Below are 17,300 nucleotides of genomic sequence, written 5' to 3'. Positions count from 1 at the left end.
TTCCCTCACTCCTTGAACAGGTACATTGGGGGATCAGCAGTGCAAGCTTCCATCACTCATTGAACAGGTACATCCGGGAATCAGCAGTGCAAGCTTCCATCACTCAATGAACAGGTACATCGGGCCTCAGCAGTGCCAGCTTCCCTCACTCATTGAACGGTTACATCTGGGAATCAGCAGTGCAAGCTTCCATCGCTCATTGAACAGGTACATCAGGGCATCAGCAGTGCAAGCTTCCCTCACTCATTGAACAGGTACATCGGGGCATCAGCAGTGCGGGCTTCCCTCACTCATTGAACAGGTACATCTGGGAATCAGCAGTGCAAGCTTCCCTCACTCATTGAACAGGTACATCTGGGCATCAGCAGTGCAAGCTGCCCTCACTCATTGAACAGGTACATCGGGGCATCAGCAGTGCGGGCTTCCCTCACTCATTGAACAGGTACACCTGGGAATCAGCAGTGCAAGCTTCCCTCACTCATTGAACAGGTACATCATGGCATCAGCAGTGCAAGCTTCCCTCACTCACTGAACAGGTACATCAGGGCATCAGCAGTGCAAGCTTCCCTCACTCATTGAACAGGTACATCTGGGCATCAGCAGTGCAAGCTTCCCTCACTCATTGAACAGGTACATCTGGGAATCAGTAGTGCAAGCTTCCATCACTCATTGAACAGGTACATCTGGGCATCAGCAGTGCAAGCTTCCCTCACTCATTGAACAGCTACATCTGGGCATCAGCAGTGCAAGCTTCCATCACTCATTGAACAGGTACATCTGGGCATCAGCAGTGCAAGCTTCCCTCACTCATTGAACAGGTACATCTGGGCATCAGCAGTACAAGCTTCCCTCACTCATTGAACAGGTACATCTGGGAATCAGCAGTGCAAGCATAACTCACTCACCGAACAGGTACATCTGGGCATCAGCAGTGCAAGCTTCCCTCACTCATTGAACAGGTACACCGGGGCATCAGCAGTGCAAGCTTCCCTCACTCATTGAACAGGTACATCTGGGAATCAGCAGTGCAAGCTTCCATCACTCATTGAACAGGTACATCTGGGCATCAGCAGTGCAAGCTTCCCTCACTCATTGAACAGATACATCGGGGAGTCAGCAGTACAAGCTTCCTTCACTCTTTGAACAGGTACATCAGGGCATCAGCAGTGCAAGATTGACTCACTCACTGAACAGGTACATCAAGCCATCAGCAGTGCAAGCTTCCCTCACTCATTGAACAGATACATCGGGCATCAGCAGTGCAAGCTTCCCTCACTCACTGAACAGGTACATCAGGGCATCAGCAGTGCAAGATTGACTCACTCCCTGAACAGGTACATGAGGCCATCAGCAGTGCAAGCTCCCCTCACTCATTGAACAGATACATCGGGCCATCAGCAGTGCAAGCTTCCCTCACTCATTGAACAGATACATCGGGGCATCAGCAGTGCCAGCCTCCCTCACTCATTGAACAGGTACATCGGGGCATCAGCAGTGCAAGCTACCCTCACTCACTGAACAGGTACACCAGGGCATCAGCAGTGCAAGCTCCCCTCACTCATTGAACAGGTACATCGGGGCATCAGCAGTGCAAGCTTCCCTCCCTCACTGAACAGGTACATCAGGGCATCAGCAGTGCAAGCTTCCATCACTCATTGAACAGGTACATCGGGACATCAGCAGTGCGGGCTTCCCTCACTCATTGAACAGGTACATCTGGGAATCAGCAGTGCAAGCTTCCCTCACTCTTTGAACAGGTACATCAGGGCATCAGCAGTACAAGCTTCCCTCACTCATTGAACAGGTACATCAGGGCATCAGCAGTGCAAGCTTCCCTCACTCATTGAATAGGTACATCAGGTCATCGGCAATACAAGCTTCCATCACTCAATGAACAGGTACATCGGGGCATCAGCAGTGCAGCTTCCCTCACTAATTGAACAGGTAGATCTGGTAATCAGCAGTGCAAGCTTCCATCACTCATTGAACAGGTATATCAGGGCCTCAGCAGTGCAAGCTTCCCTCACTCATTGAACAGGTACATCTGGGAATCAGCAGTGCAAGATTCCCTCACTCTTTGAACAGGTACATCTGGAAATCAACAGTGCAAGCTTCCCTCACTCATTGAACAGGTACACTGGGGCATCAGCAGTGCCAGCTTCTCTCACTCATTGAAGAGGTACATCAGGGAATCAGCAGTGCAAGCTTCCATCACTCAATGAACAGGTACATCGGGCCTCAGCAGTGCCAGCTTCCCTCACTCATTGAACAGGTACATCTGGGAATCAGCAGTGCAAGCTTCCCTCACTCATTGAACAGGTACATCAGGGTATCAGCAGTGCAAGCTTCCTTCACTCATTGAACAGGTACATCTGGGAATCAGCAGTCCAAGCTTCCCTCACTCATTGAACAGGTACCTCTGGGCATCAGCAGTGCATACTTCCCTCACTCCTTGAACAGGTACATTGGGGGATCAGCAGTGCAAGCTTCCATCACTCAATGAACAGGTACATCGGGCCTCAGCAGTGCCAGCTTCCCTCACTCATTGGACAGGTACATCTGGGAATCAGCAGTGCAAGCTTCCATCACTCATTGAACAGGTACATCAGGGCATCAGCAGTGCAAGCTTCCCTAACTCATTGAACAGGTACATCAGGGCATCAGCAGTGCAAGCTTCCCTCACTCATTGAACAGGTACATCGGGGCATCAGCAGTGCGGGCTTCCCTCACTCATTGAACAGGTACATCTGGGAATCAGCAGTGCAAGCTACCCTCATTATTGAACAGGTACATCAGGGTATCAGCAGTGCAAGCTTCCCTCACTCATTGAATAGGTACATCTGGGCATCAGCAGTGCAAGCTTCCATCACTCATTGAACAGGTATATCAGGGCCTCAGCAGTGCAAGCTTCCCTCACTCATTGAACAGGTACATCTGGGAATCAGCAGTGCAAGCTTCCCTCACTCATTGAACAGGTACATCTGGGAATCAACAGTGCAAGCTTGCCTCACTCATTGAACAGGTACACCGGGGCATCAGCAGTGCCAGCTTCTCTCACTCATTGAAGAGGTACATCAGGGAATCATCAGTGCAAGCTTCCATCACTCAATGAACAGGTACATCGGGCCTCAGCAGTGCCAGCTTCCCTCACTCATTGAACAGGTACATCTGGGAATCAGCAGTGCAAGCTTCCATAACTCATTGAACAGGTACATCAGGGCATCAGCAGTGCAAGCTTCCCTAACTCATTGAACAGGTACATCAGGGCATCAGCAGTGCAAGCTTCCCTCACTCATTGAACAGGTACATCAGGGCATCAGCATTGCCAGCTTCCATCACTCATTGAACAGGTACATCAGGGCATCAGCAGTGCAAGCTTCCCTAACTCATTGAACAGGTACATTAGGGCATCAGCAGTGCAAGCTTCCCTCACTCATTGAACAGGTACATCGGGGCATCAGCAGTGCGGGCTTCCCTCACTCATTGAACAGGTACATCTGGGAATCAGCAGTGCAAGCTACCCTCACTTATTGAACAGGTACATCGGGCCTCAGCAGTGCCAGCTTCCCTCACTCATTGAACAGGTACATCTGGGAATCAGCAGTGCAAGCTTCCATCACTCATTGAACAGGTACATCAGGGCATCAGCAGTGCAAGCTTCCCTAACTCATTGAACAGGTACATCAGGGCATCAGCAGTGCAAGCTTCCCTCACTCATTGAACAGGTACATCGGGGCATCAGCAGTGCGGGCTTCCCTCACTCATTGAAGAGGTACATCTGGGAATCAACAGTGCAAGCTTCCCTCACTCATTGAACAGGTACATCGGGCCTCAGCAGTGCCAGCTTCCCTCACTCATTGAACAGGTACATCAGGGAATAAGCAGTGCAAGCTTCCATCACTCAATGAACAGGTACATCGGGCCTCAACAGTGCCAGCTTCCCTCACTCATTGAACAGGTACATCTGGGAATCAGCAGTGCAAGCTTCCCTCACTCATTGAACAAGTACATCTGGGAATCAGCAGTGCAAGCTTCCCTCACTCATTGAACAGGTACATCTGGGCTTCAGCAGTGCATACTTCCCTCACTCCTTGAACAGGTACATTGGGGGATCAGCAGTGCAAGCTTCCATCACTCAATGAACAGGTACATCGGGCCTCAGCAGTGCCAGCTTCCCTCACTCATTGAACAGGTACATCAGGGCATCAGCAGTGCAATCTTCCCTAACTCATTGAACAGGTACATCAGGGCATCAGCAGTGCAAGCTTCCCTCACTCATTGAACAGGTACATCGGGGCATCAGCAGTGCAAGCTTCCCTCACTCATTGAACAGGTACATCTGGGAATCAGCAGTGCAAGCTACCCTCACTTATTGAACAGGTACATCGGGGCATCAGCAGTGCAAGCTTTCCTCACTCACTGAACAGGTACATCGGGGCATCAGCAGTGCAAGCTTCCCTCACTCATTGAACAGGTACATCGGGGCATCAGCAGTGCAAGCTTCCCTCACTCATTGAACAGGTACATCGGGGCATCAGCAGTGCAAGCTTCCCTCACTCACTGAACAGGTACATCGGGGCATCAGCATTGCCAGCTTCCATCACTCATTGAACAGGTACATCGGGGCATCAGCAGTGCAAGCTTCCCTCACTCATTGAACGGGTACATCGGGGCATCAGCAGTGCAAGCTTCCCTCACTCATTGAACAGGTACATCGGGGCATCAGCAGTGCAAGCTTCCCTCACTCATTGAACAGGTACATCAGGGCATCAGCATTGCCAGCTTCCATCACTCATTGAACAGGTACATCAGGCTATCAGCAGTGCAAGCTTCCATCACTCATTGAACAGGTATATCGGGGCATCACCAGTGCGGGCTTCCCTCACTCATTGAACAGGTACATCTGGGAATCAACAGTGCAAGCTTCCCTCACTGATTGAACAGGTACACCGGGGCCTCAGCAGTGCCAGCTTCTCTCACTCATTGAAGAGGTACATCAGGGAATCAGCAGTGCAAGCTTCCATCACTCAATGAACAGGTACATCGGGCACAGCAGTGCCAGCTTACCTCACTCATTGAACAGGTACATCTGGGAATCAGCAGTGCAAGCTTCCCTCACTCATTGAACAGGTACATCAGGGCATCAGCAGTGCAAGCTTCCCTCACTCACTGAACAGGTACATCAGGGCATCAGCAGTGCAAGCTTCCCTCACTCATTGAACAGGTACATCTGGGCATCAGCAGTGCAAGCTTCCCTCACTCATTGAACAGGTACATCTGGGCATCAGCAGTGCAAGCTTCCCTCACTCATTGAACAGGTACATCAGGGCATCAGCAGTACAAGTTTCCCTCACTCATTGAACAGGTACATCAGGGCATCAGTAGTACAAGCTTCCCTCACTCATTGAAGAGGTACATCAGGGCATCGGCAATACAAGCTTCCATCACTCAATGAACAGGTACATCGGGGCATCAGCAGTGCAGCTTCCCTCACTAATTGAACAGGTAGATCTGGTAATCAGCAGTGCAAGCTTCCATCACTCATTGAACAGGTATATCAGGGCCTCAGCAGTGCAAGCTTCCCTCACTCATTGAACAGGTACATCTGGGAATCAGCAGTGCAAGATTCCCTCACTCATTGAACAGGTACATCTGGAAATCAACAGTGCAAGCTTCCCTCACTCATTGAACAGGTAGACCGGGGCATCAGCAGTGCCAGCTTCTCTCACTCATTGAAGAGGTACATCAGGGAATCAGCAGTGCAAGCTTCCATCACTCAATGAACAGGTACATCGGGCCTCAGCAGTGCCAGCTTCCCTCGCTCATTGAACAGGTACATCTGGGAATCAGCAGTGCAAGCTTCCCTCACTCATTGAACAGGTACATCAGGGCATCAGCAGTGCAAGCTTCCTTCACTCATTGAACAGGTACATCAGGGAATCAGCAGTGCAAGCTTCCCTTACTCATTGAACAGGTACCTCTGGGCATCAGCAGTGCATACTTCCCTCACTCCTTGAACAGGTACATTGGGGGATCAGCAGTGCAAGCTTCCATCACTCAATGAACAGGTACATCGGGCCTCAGCAGTGCCAGCTTCCCTCACTCATTGAACAGGTACATCTGGGAATCAGCAGTGCAAGCTTCCATCACTCATTGAACAGGTACATCAGGGCATCAGCAGTGCAAGCTTCCCTAACTCATTGAACAGGTACATCAGGGCATCAGCAGTGCAAGCTTCCCTCACTCATTGAACAGGTACATCGGGGCATCAGCAGTGCGGGCTTCCCTCACTCATTGAACAGGTACATATGGGAATCAGCAGTGCAAGCTACCCTCACTTATTGAACAGGTACATCAGGGCATCATCAGTGCAAGCTTCCCTCACTCATTGAACAGGTACATCTGGGCATCAGCAGTGCAAGCTTCCATCACTCATTGAACAGGTATATCAGGGCCTCAGCAGTGCAAGCTTCCCTCACTCATTGAACAGGTACATCTGGGAATCAGCAGTGCAAGCTTCCCTCACTCATTGAACAGGTACATCTGGGAATCAACAGTGCAAGCTTCCCTCACTCATTGAACAGGTACACCGGGGCATCAGCAGTGCCAGCTTCTCTCACTCATTGAAGAGGTACATCAGGGAATCAGCAGTGCAAGCTTCCATCACTCAATGAACAGGTACATCGGGCCTCAGCAGTGCCAGCTTCCCTCACTCATTGAACAGGTACATCTGGGAATCAGCAGTGCAAGCTTCCATCACTCATTGAACAGGTACATCAGGGCATCAGCAGTGCAAGCTTCCCTAACTCATTGAACAGGTACATCAGGGCATCAGCAGTGCAAGCTTCCCTCACTCATTGAACAGGTACATCGGGGCATCAGCAGTGCGGGCTTCCCTCACTCATTGAACAGGTACATCTGGGAATCAGCAGTGCAAGCTACCCTCACTTATTGAACAGGTACATCGGGCCTCAGCAGTGCCAGCTTCCCTCACTCATTGAACAGGTACATCTGGGAATCAGCAGTGCAAGCTTCCATCACTCATTGAACAGGTACATCAGGGCATCAGCAGTGCAAGCTTCCCTAACTCATTGAACAGGTACATCAGGGCATTAGCAGTGCAAGCTTCCCTCACTCATTGAACAGGTACATCGGGGCATCAGCAGTGCCAGCTTCTCTCACTCATTGATGAGGTACATCAGGGAATCAGCAGTGCAAGCTTCCATCACTCAATGAACAGGTACATCGGGCATCAGCAGTGCCAGCTTCCCTCACTCATTGAACAGGTACATCTGGGAATCAGCAGTGCAAGCTTCCCTCACTCATTGAACAGGTACATCTGGGAATCAGCAGTGCAAGCTTCCCTCACTCATTGAACAGGTACATCTGGGCATCAGCAGTGCATACTTCTCTCACTCCTTGAACAGGTACATTGGGGGATCAGCAGTGCAAGCTTCCATCACTCATTGAACAGGTACATCCGGGAATCAGCAGTGCAAGCTTCCATCACTCAATGAACAGGTACATCGGGCCTCAGCAGTGCCAGCTTCCCTCACTCATTGAACAGGTACATCTGGGAATCAGCAGTGCAAGCTTCCATCACTCATTGAACAGGTACATCAGGGCATCAGCAGTGCAAGCTTCCCTAACTCATTGAACAGGTACATCAGGGCATCAGCAGTGCAAGCTTCCCTCACTCATTGAACAGGTACATCGGGGCATCAGCAGTGCATACTTCTCTCACTCCTTGAACAGGTACATTGGGGGATCAGCAGTGCAAGCTTCCATCACTCATTGAACAGGTACATCCGGGAATCAGCAGTGCAAGCTTCCATCACTCAATGAACAGGTACATCGGGCCTCAGCAGTGCCAGCTTCCCTCACTCATTGAACAGGTACATCTGGGAATCAGCAGTGCAAGCTTCCATCACTCATTGAACAGGTACATCAGGGCATCAGCAGTGCAAGCTTCCCTAACTCATTGAACAGGTACATCAGGGCATCAGCAGTGCAAGCTTCCCTCACTCATTGAACAGGTACATCTGGGAATCAGCAGTGCAAGCTACCCTCACTTATTGAACAGGTACATCGGGGCATCAGCAGTGCAAGCTTTCCTCACTCACTGAACAGGTACATCGGGGCATCAGCAGTGCAAGCTTCCCTCACTCATTGAACAGGTACATCGGGGCATGAGCAGTGCAAGCTTCCCTCACTCATTGAACAGGTACATCGGGGCATCAGCAGTGCAAGCTTCCCTCACTCACTGAACAGGTACATCGGGGCATCAGCATTGCCAGCTTCCATCACTCATTGAACAGGTACATCGGGGCATCAGCAGTGCAAGCTTCCCTCACTCATTGAACGGGTACATCGGGGCATCAGCAGTGCAAGCTTCCCTCACTCATTGAACAGGTACATCGGGGCATCAGCAGTGCAAGCTTCCCTCACTCATTGAACAGGTACATCAGGGCATCAGCATTGCCAGCTTCCATCACTCATTGAACAGGTACATCAGGCTATCAGCAGTGCAAGCTTCCATCACTCATTGAACAGGTATATCGGGGCATCACCAGTGCGGGCTTCCCTCACTCATTGAACAGGTACATCAGGCTATCAACAGTGCAAGCTTCCCTCACTGATTGAACAGGTACACCGGGGCCTCAGCAGTGACAGCTTCTCTCACTCATTGAAGAGGTACATCAGGGAATCAGCAGTGCAAGCTTCCATCACTCAATGAACAGGTACATCGGGCACAGCAGTGCCAGCTTCCCTCACTCATTGAACAGGTACATCTGGGAATCAGCAGTGCAAGCTTCCCTCACTCATTGAACAGGTACATCAGGGCATCAGCAGTGCAAGCTTCCCTCACTCACTGAACAGGTACATCAGGGCATCAGCAGTGCAAGCTTCCCTCACTCATTGAACAGGTACATCTGGGCATCAGCAGTGCAAGCTTCCCTCACTCATTGAACAGGTACATCTGGGCATCAGCAGTGCAAGCTTCCCTCACTCATTGAACAGGTACATCAGGGCATCAGCAGTGCGGGCTTCCCTCACTCATTGAACAGGTACACCTGGGAATCAGCAGTGCAAGCTTCCCTCACTCATTGAACAGGTACATCAGGGCATCAGCAGTGCAAGCTTCCCTCACTCACTGAACAGGTACATCAGGGCATCAGCAGTGGAAGCTTCCCTCACTCATTGAACAGGTACATCTGGGCATCAGCAGTGCAAGCTTCCCTCACTCATTGAACAGGTACATCTGGGAATCAGTAGTGCAAGCTTCCATCACTCATTGAACAGGTACATCTGGGCATCAGCAGTGCAAAATTCCCTCACTCACTGAGCAGGTACTCAGGGCATCAGCAGTGCAAGCTTCCCTCACTCATTGAACAGGTACATCTGGGCATCAGCAGCGCAAGCTTCCCTCACTCGTTGAACAGCTACATCTGGGAATCAGTAGTGCAAGCTTCCATCACTCATTGAACAGGTACATCTGGGCATCAGCAGTGCAAACTTCCCTCACTCACTGAACAGGTACATCAGGGCATCAGCAGTGCAAGCTTCCCTCACTCACTGAACAGGTACATCAGGGCATCAGCAGTGCAAGCTTCCCTCACTCATTGAACAGGAACATCTGAGCATCAGCAGTGCAAGCTTCCCTCACTCATTGAACAGGTACATTAGGGCATCAACAGTGCAAGCTTCCCTCACTCATTGAACAGGTACATCTGGGCATCAGCAGTGCAAGCTTCCCTCACTCATTGAACAGGTACATCGGGGGATCAGTAGTGTGGGCTTCCCTCACTCATTGAACAGGTACACCTGGGAATCAGCAGTGCAAGCTTCCCTCACTCATTGAACAGGTACATCAGGGCATCAGCAGTGCAAGCTTCCCTCACTCACTGAACAGGTACATCAGGGCATCAGCAGTGCAAGCTTCCCTCACTCATTGAACAGGTTAATCTGGGCATCAGCAGTGCAAGCTTCCCTCACTCATTGAACAGGTACATCTGGGAATCAGTAGTGCAAGCTTCCATCACTCATTGCACAGGTACATCTGGGCATCAGCAGTGCAAACTTCCCTCACTCACTGAACAGGTACATCAGGGCATCAGCAGTGCAAGCTTCCCTCACTCACTGAACAGGTACATCAGGGCATCAGCAGTGCAAGCTTCCCTCACTCATTGAACAGGAACATCTGAGCATCAGCAGTGCAAGCTTCCCTCACTCATTGAACAGGTACATCTGGGCATCAGCAGTGCAAGCTTCCCTCACTCATTGAACAGGTGCATCTGGGGATCAGTAGTGTGGGCTTCCCTCACTCATTGAACAGGTAAATCTGGGCATCAGCAGTGCAAGCTTCCCTCACTCATTGAACAGGTACATCTGGGAATCAGTAGTGCAAGCTTCCATCACTCATTGTACAGGTACATCTGGGCATCAGCAGTGCAAACTTCCCTCACTCACTGAACAGGTACATCAGGGCATCAGCAGTGCAAGCTTCCCTCACTCACTGAACAGGTACATCAGGGCATCAGCAGTGCAAGCTTCCCTCACTCATTGAACAGGTAAATCTGGGCATCAGCAGTGCAAGCTTCCCTCACTCATTGAACAGGTACATCTGGGAATCAGTAGTGCAAGCTTCCATCACTCATTGCACAGGTACATCTGGGCATCAGCAGTGCAAACTTCCCTCACTCACTGAACAGGTACATCAGGGCATCAGCAGTGCAAGCTTCCCTCACTCATTGAACAGGTACATCTGGGCATCAGCAGTGCAAGCTTCCCTCACTCGTTGAACAGCTACATCTGGGAATCAGTAGTGCAAGCTTCCCTCACTCATTGAACAGGTACATCTGGGAATCAGCAGTGCAAGCTTCCCTCACTCATTGAACAGGTACATCTGGGAATCAACAGTGCAAGCTTCCCTCACTCATTGAACAGGTACACCGGGGCATCAGCAGTGCCAGCTTCTCTCACTCATTGAAGAGGTACATCAGGGAATCAGCAGTGCAAGCTTCCATCACTCAATGAACAGGTACATCGGGCCTCAGCAGTGCCAGCTTCCCTCACTCATTGAACAGGTACATCTGGGAATCAGCAGTGCAAGCTTCCATCACTCATTGAACAGGTACATCAGGGCATCAGCAGTGCAAGCTTCCCTAACTCATTGAACAGGAACATCAGGGCATCAGCAGTGCAAGCTTCCCTCACTCATTGAACAGGTACATCTGGGCATCAGCAGTGCAAGCTTCCCTCACTCACTGAACAGGTACATCAGGGCATCAGCAGTGCAAGCTTCCCTCACTCACTGAACAGGTACATCGGGGCATCAGCAGTGCGGGCTTCCCTCACTCATTGAACAGGTACATCTGGGAATCAGCAGTGCAAGCTACCCTCACTAATTGAACAGGTACATCGGGCCTCAGCAGTGCCAGCTTCCCTCACTCATTGAACAGGTACATCTGGGAATCAGCAGTGCAAGCTTCCATCACTCATTGAACAGGTACATCAGGGCATCAGCAGTGCAAGCTTCCCTAACTCATTGAACAGGTACATCAGGGCATCAGCAGTGCAAGCTTCCCTCACTCATTGAACAGGTACATCGGGGCATCAGCAGTGCCAGCTTCTCTCACTCATTGATGAGGTACATCAGGGAATCAGCAGTGCAAGCTTCCATCACTCAATGAACAGGTACTTCGGGCCTCAGCAGTGCCAGCTTCCCTCACTCATTGAACAGGTACATCTGGGAATCAGCAGTGCAAGCTTCCCTCACTCATTGAACAGGTACATCTGGGAATCAGCAGTGCAAGCTTCCCTCACTCATTGAACAGGTACATCTGGGCATCAGCAGTGCATACTTCCCTCACTCCTTGAACAGGTACATTGGGGGATCAGCAGTGCAAGCTTCCATCACTCATTGAACAGGTACATCCGGGAATCAGCAGTGCAAGCTTCCATCACTCAATGAACAGGTACATCGGGCCTCAGCAGTGCCAGCTTCCCTCACTCATTGAACAGGTACATCTGGGAATCAGCAGTGCAAGCTTCCATCACTCATTGAACAGGTACATCAGGGCATCAGCAGTGCAAGCTTCCCTAACTCATTGAACAGGTACATCAGGGCATCAGCAGTGCAAGCTTCCCTCACTCATTGAACAGGTACATCGGGGCATCAGCAGTGCGGGCTTCCCTCACTCATTGAACAGGTACATCTGGGAATCAGCAGTGCAAGCTACCCTCACTTATTGAACAGGTACATCGGGGCATCAGCAGTGCAAGCTTTCCTCACTCACTGAACAGGTACATCGGGGCATCAGCAGTGCAAGCTTCCCTCACTCATTGAACAGGTACATCGGGGCATCGGCAGTGCAAGTTTCCCTCACTCATTGAACAGGTACATCGGGGCATCAGCAGTGCAAGCTTCCCTCACTCACTGAACAGGTACATCGGGGCATCAGCATTGCCAGCTTCCATCACTCATTGAACAGGTACATCGGGGCATCAGCAGTGCAAGCTTCCCTCACTCATTGAACGGGTACATCGGGGCATCAGCAGTGCAAGCTTCCCTCACTCATTGAACAGGTACATCAGGGCATCAGCATTACCAGCTTCCATCACTCATTGAACAGGTACATCAGGCTATCAGCAGTGCAAGCTTCCATCACTCATTGAACAGGTATATCGGGGCATCACCAGTGCGGGCTTCCCTCACTCATTGAACAGGTACATCAGGCTATCAACAGTGCAAGCTTCCCTCACTGATTGAACAGGTACACCGGGGCCTCAGCAGTGCCAGCTTCTCTCACTCATTGAAGAGGTACATCAGGGAATCAGCAGTGCAAGCTTCCATCACTCAATGAACAGGTACATCGGGCACAGCAGTGCCAGCTTCCCTCACTCATTGAACAGGTACATCTGGGAATCAGCAGTGCAAGCTTCCCTCACTCATTGAACAGGTACATCAGGGCATCAGCAGTGCAAGCTTCCCTCACTCACTGAACAGGTACATCAGGGCATCAGCAGTGCAAGCTTCCCTCACTCATTGAACAGGTACATCTGGGCATCAGCAGTGCAAGCTTCCCTCACTCATTGAACAGGTACATCTGGGCATCAGCAGTGCAAGCTTCCCTCACTCATTGAACAGGTACATCAGGGCATCAGCAGTGCGGGCTTCCCTCACTCATTGAACAGGTACACCTGGGAATCAGCAGTGCAAGCTTCCCTCACTCATTGAACAGGTACATCAGGGCATCAGCAGTGCAAGCTTCCCTCACTCACTGAACAGGTACATCAGGGCATCAGCAGTGGAAGCTTCCCTCACTCATTGAACAGGTACATCTGGGCATCAGCAGTGCAAGCTTCCCTCACTCATTGAACAGGTACATCTGGGCATCAGCAGTGCAAGCTTCCCTCACTCATTGAACAGGTACATCAGAGCATCAGCAGTGCGGGCTTCCCTCACTCATTGAACAGGTACACCTGGGAATCAGCAGTGCAAGCTTCCCTCACTCATTGAACAGGTACATCAGGGCATCAGCAGTGCAAGCTTCCCTCACTCATTGAACAGGTACATCTGGGCATCAGCAGTGCAAGCTTCCCTCACTCATTGAACAGGTACATCTGGGAATCAGTAGTGCAAGCTTCCATCACTCATTGAACAGGTACATCTGGGCATCAGCAGTGCAAAATTCCCTCAATCACTGAGCAGGTACATCAGGGCATCAGCAGTGCAAGCTTCCCTCACTCATTGAACAGGTACATCTGGGCATCAGCAGCGCAAGCTTCCCTCACTCGTTGAACAGCTACATCTGGGAATCAGTAGTGCAAGCTTCCATCACTCATTGAACAGTTACATCTGGGCATCAGCAGTGCAAACTTCCCTCACTCACTGAACAGGTACATCAGGGCATCAGCAGTGCAAGCTTCCCTCACTCACTGAACAGGTACATCAGGGCATCAGCAGTGCAAGCTTCCCTCACTCATTGAACAGGAACATCTGGGCATCAGCAGTGCAAGCTTCCCTCACTCATTGAACAGGTACATTAGGGCATCAACAGTGCAAGCTTCCCTCACTCATTGAACAGGTACATCTGGGCATCAGCAGTGCAAGCTTCCCTCACTCATTGAACAGGTACATCGGGGGATCAGTAGTGTGGGCTTCCCTCACTCATTGAACAGGTACACCTGGGAATCAGCAGTGCAAGCTTCCCTCACTCATTGAACAGGTACATCAGGGCATCAGCAGTGCAAGCTTCCGTCACTCACTGAACAGGTACATCAGGGCATCAGCAGTGCAACCTTCCCTCACTCATTGAACAGGTAAATCTGGGCATCAGCAGTGCAAGCTTCCCTCACTCATTGAACAGGTACATCTGGGAATCAGTAGTGCAAGCTTCCATCACTCATTGCACAGGTACATCTGGGCATCAGCAGTGCAAACTTCCCTCACTCACTGAACAGGTACATCAGGGCATCAGCAGTGCAAGCTTCCCTCACTCATTGAACAGGTACATCTGGGCATCAGCAGTGCAAGCTTCCCTCACTCATTGAACAGGTACATCTGGGAATCAGTAGTGCAATCTTCCATCACTCATTGAACAGGTACATCTGGGCATCAGCAGTGCAAACTTCCCTCACTCACTGAACAGGTACATCAGGGCATCAGCAGTGCAAGCTTCCCTCACTCATTGAACAGATACATCGGGGCCTTAGCAGTACAAGCTTCCCTCACTCATTGAACAGGTACATCAGGGCATCAGCAGTGCAAGCTTCCATCACTCATTGAATAGGTACATCTGGGCATCAGCAGTGCAAGCTTCCCTCACTCATTGAACAGATACATCGGGGCATCAGCAGTACAAGCTTCCCTCACTCATTGAACAGGTACATCTGGGAATCAGCAGTGCAAGCATGACTCACTCACCGAACAGGTACATCTGGGCATCAGCAGTGCAAGCTTCCCTCACTCATTGAACAGGTACATCGGGGCATCAGCAGTGCAAGCTTCCCTCACTCATTGAATAGGTACGTCTGGGAATCAGCAGTGCAAGCTTCCATCACTCATTGAACAGGTACATCTGGGCATCAGCAGTGCAAGCTTCCCTCACTCGTTGAACAGGTACATCTGGGAATCAGCAGTGCAAGCTTCCATCACTCATTGAACAGGTACATCGGGGCATCAGCAGTGCAAGCTTCCCTCACTCATTGAACAGGTACATCTGGGCATCAGCAGTGCAAGCTTCCCTCACTCACTGAGCAGGTACATCAGGGCATCAGCAGTGCAAGATTGACTCACTCACTGAACAGGTACATCAGGCCATCAGCAGTGCAAGCTTCCCTCACTCATTGGACAGATACATCTGGGCATCAGCAGTGCAAGCTTCCCTCACTCACTGAACAGGTACATCAGGGCATCAGCAGTGCAAGATTGACTCACTCACTGAACAGGTACATGAGGCCATCAGCAGTGCAAGCTTCCCTCACTCATTGAACAGGTACATCGGGGCATCAGCAGTGCAAGCTTCCCTCACTGAATGAACAGATACATCGGGCCATCAGCAGTGCAAGCTTCCCTCACTCATTGAACAGATACATCGGGGCATCAGCAGTGCCAGCCTCCCTCACTCATTGAAGAGGTACATCGGGGCATCAGCAGTGTAAGCTTCCCTCACTCACTGAACAGGTACACCAGGGCATCAGCAGTGCAAGCTCCCCTCACTCATTGAACAGGTACATCAGGGCATCAGCAGTGCAAGCTTCCCTCCCTCACTGAACAGGTACATCAGGGCATCAGCAGTGCAAGCTTCCCTCACTCATTGAACAGGTACATCAGGGCATCAGCATTGCAAGCTTCCATCACTCATTGAACAGGTACATCGAGGCATCAGCAGTGCGGGCTTCCCTCACTCATTGAACAGGTACATCTGGGAATCAGCAGTGCAAGCTTCCCTCACTCATTGAACAGGTACATCAGGGCATCAGCAGTGCAAGCTTTCCTCCCTCATTGAACAGGTACATCGGGGCATCAGCAGTGCAAGCTTCCATCACTCATTGAACAGGTACATCAGGGCATCAGCATTGCCAGCTTCCATCACTCATTGACCAGGTACATCGGGACATCAGCAGTGCAAGCTTCCCTCACTCATTGAACAGGTACATCTGGGAATCAGCAGTGCAAGCTTCCCTCACTCATTGAACAGGTACATCAGGGCATCAGCAGTACAAGTTTCCCTCACTCATTGAACAGGTACATCAGGGCATCAGCAGTACAAGCTTCCCTCACTCATTGAACAGGTACATCAGGGCATCGGCAATACAAACTTCCATCACTCAATGAACAGGTACATCGGGGCATCAGCAGTGCAAGCTTCCCTCACTCATTTAACAGGTACATCGGGGCATCAGCAGTGCAAGCTTCCCTCACTCATTGAACAGGTAGATCTGGTAATCAGCAGTGCAAGCTTCCATCACTCATTGAACAGGTATATCAGGGCCTCAGCAGTGCAAGCTTCCCTCACTCATTGAACAGGTACATCGGGGCATCAGCAGTGCCAGCTTCCCTCACTCAATGAACAGGTACATCGGGGCATCAGCAGTGCCAGCTTCCCTCACTCATTGAACAGGTACATCTGGGAATCAGCAGTGCAAGTTTCCCTCACTCATTGAACAGGTACATCTGGGAATCAACAGTGCAAGCTTCCCTCACTCATTGAACAGGTACACCGGGGCATCAGCAGTGCAAGCTTCTCTCACTCATTGAAGAGGTACATCAGGGAATCAGCAGTGCAAGCTTCCATCACTCAATGAACAGGTACATCGGGCCTCAGCAGTGCCAGCTTCCCTCACTCATTGAACAGGTACATCTGGGAATCAGCAGTGCAAGCTTCCCTCACTCCTTGAACAGGTACATCAGGGCATCAGCAGTGCAAGCTTCCCTCATTCATTGAACAGGTACATCTGGGAATCAGCAGTGCAAGCTTCCCTCACTCATTGAACAGGTACCTCTGGCCATCAGCAGTGCATACTTCCCTCACTCCTTGAACAGGTACATTGGGGGATCAGCAGTGCAAGCTTCCATCACTCATTGAACAGGTACATCCGGGAATCAGCAGTGCAAGCTTCCATCACTCAATGAACAGGTACATCGGGCCTCAGCAGTGCCAGCTTCCCTCACTCATTGAACGGTTACATCTGGGAACCAGCAGTGTAAGCTTCCATCGCTCATTGAACAGGTACATCAGGGCATCAGCAGTGCAAGCTTCCCTAACTCATTGAACAGGTACATCAGGGCATCA

This window comes from Lissotriton helveticus, chromosome 5_1 (assembly GCF_964261635.1).
Source record: "Lissotriton helveticus chromosome 5_1, aLisHel1.1, whole genome shotgun sequence".
NCBI lineage: Eukaryota > Metazoa > Chordata > Amphibia > Caudata > Salamandridae > Lissotriton > Lissotriton helveticus.
Note: the sequence above shows the minus strand (reverse complement) of the source record.